This window comes from Propithecus coquereli, unplaced genomic scaffold (genome assembly GCF_000956105.1).
Source record: "Propithecus coquereli isolate 6110/MARCELLA unplaced genomic scaffold, Pcoq_1.0 Scaffold231, whole genome shotgun sequence".
Lineage (NCBI taxonomy): Eukaryota > Metazoa > Chordata > Mammalia > Primates > Indriidae > Propithecus > Propithecus coquereli.
Window position 1 is genome coordinate 2,264,798 of NW_012147853.1, and position 2,757 is coordinate 2,267,554.

Genomic DNA, 2,757 nt, shown 5'->3' on the forward strand with positions numbered 1-2,757 from the left:
TTCATGATGTCACCTAGTATAAAGTATATTTTTAGATTTACCCAATTTTCCTCAAAATGGTCTTTTATTTATTTTGTTGTTGTAGCTGTTTTTTGTTTTCGCTCCGGGACCCAATCAAAATACCTGAACTTCATTGGGTGATTCTGTCTTTTTAGTTTATTTCTTTTTCTCTTAACTCTAATACAATTTTCCTCCTTTTTTTCACTTTTTTTTCATATTATTAGCCTTTTTAATTTTGGAAGATTTCAAATCATTTGCCATGTATAATGTCCCACATTTTAAATTTGTCTGAATTTTTTCTTATGGTTACATTCAGGTTAAATATTTTTGGCAAGAATATTATATAGATGATGCACATCCTTCACATTTTACCACATCAGAAGGCATGCAATATCAAATCAACTTATTATTGTTGATGTTAATTTTAGTTACTTTGCTAGGATGATAACCATCAAATCTCTCCATTTTAAAAACATAACATCCATTTTAAGTATTCTGAAAAGTAATATCCTTAAGATCATGTAAATATATAATTCACTTGTGTTCTTCAATATAGATCTTTTATTTTTCAGTAATTATACAGGGCATAGAAAACATTATCAATTTGATTCCTTTATCCTTTAATTCTGAGACATTTTCTTATGATATATCTTTGTTAATCTTATTTCCTTCTCCATTTTTATTTATCAGATGTTTGGTATCTCTGTTATTCTTTTCTTGTTTTTTAACTTTTTACTTTTCTTATCCTTTTGTAAGATTTATGCATTTATTGTTTCTTCTAAACTTTATTATTATTTACATATGTCTTTTTATTTGCAATTTTTTTACTTTCTAATTGTTCCTTTTCATGGCATTATTTTATTGTGTTAAAGCTGCAATTCCTTCTGCTTCTATCAGAGACTTTTATAATAGTAAGTGTATGCTGAAGACATGGTTTATTTCCTTTGTTACCAGCCTCCAAGTAGATAACGTTTTCCAAGTTCTTGGTGTTCCTTGGGAAAAGAATTTCAGGACACACCATGTAAGCCAAGCAAGCAACAGCTTTTTATTGAAAACAAAAGTACACTCTCAGGGAGGAGAGCAGGCAGGCTTGAAAAGAGTATCTGCCCTGAGAGGAAGTGGTTTTAGATCTTTTGTAGTTTTTCTAATTAAGGGGAGGAATATTCAAGACCAAGGCATTGGCTTTTACTAAGAATTTGTGTAACAATTCCTAGAATTGGATTCCCTGCCATTTTCCTACTTTATAGGGTTGTCTCATGACTGTCATGGTGATTTCAAGGGCAGAGAAATTTTAAAACCACAATGTAAATGATATTTTAATCAGCCAAAGTTCATGTCAGGTGGCAGAGATAGCTGACAGGCTGGTTGAAGCTGGTTCCTGCCTGCAGTTATCAGCCCTTCTAGTTAGCTTCTGTTTAACAGTTGTTTATTTTAACCCTGCACCTCATCTAAAGCCCTTTTATCCAGTCTTGGCCTTGTCTCCTAGTTGCTTACTCGAACACCTTTATTATAACTGTTTCTTTTTGATTCCTACAAGATAGTGTACTGTCTATTTATATTTAAGAATGAGGCACTAAAATGCTTGTTGGAAGTTATTTTATATTGTCTAAGCTTGTAGGGTGAAATGGTAAGTAAAGAATATTTTGCTGTCAGATGTAGACATGTCAACCTCTGGAGATCTTTTGTCTGGAGCTATTCATATTGTTCAGGGATGAGTATTATGTTCTGAGCAGACATACATAATTGGCTACTGACAGTGTAAAAACAGGGTAATAAATGGGTGCTATGGAAGGGCGTCTCACTGTTCAATATATAATTCTATTTAACACCCTTGGTTTTATCCCAAGATCTCTCAACCTGAAGTCTCTCAATCCTGAGGCTCCCCACAGACAATCTTGGATGAAGATTAGTTCTCATTTCAGGAATTTGTATTAGCTCAAATAAATGAAAGTTAACTGGCACCTAAGAGGATGAAGGGCTTACAGACACAAGTTTTCTTAAATATTTTTTTCTTTTTATCTGCAAATTGATTTTCATATGAAAAGCCTGCAGTTCTAAAAATGTGATTGTATGTATGATGAAAAAATACTCTGAACAACCGTAAATGAGGGAAAGAAATGAATATGAACTAGACTTAAACATTTTCAACTAAGCAGAATCAAGCCAAAATGCTTAATAAAATATTCTAGATAACAGAATGCCATTATCTATAAATAACACCTGATATTAGATCATGTGTTATTAGATTTAAACCTGTATCCCTGAAAGTCATCCTGTCTTTTTAAAATTGGTTAACCCTAGATTCTAATTAGATTGACAAAATGAATGCTTATTTTTCACTTTCATTGGTCATTCAGGAACCCAGACTCCTTTACATGTGGGTTCTATCATTTTCTGGCCTCAGAGATCTTTTTGTACACACAGAAGATGGAGATAGAGAAAAAAATGGGGAAAGTACACCAGTTTCATAATCATTCTAGAAAGGAAGTAACATAAATCACTTCTGCTCACACAGAACTCATTCACGAGTTCTTAATAAGTCTGACCTGATACGTGTGCATACAATTATCACTTGTGAATTTATATGTCACACATTAAAACTATCATACTCTTGATTAATTTTATCTTGACACAGTTTTTACTTTACCTTGGGGTAGTATTGTTACATCACATCTCTAGTTTAGTACCAAAAGCCTATTAGTGAAAACTAAATTAGAGATGTGATAAAACAATGCTACACAAAGGTAAAGTAAAACT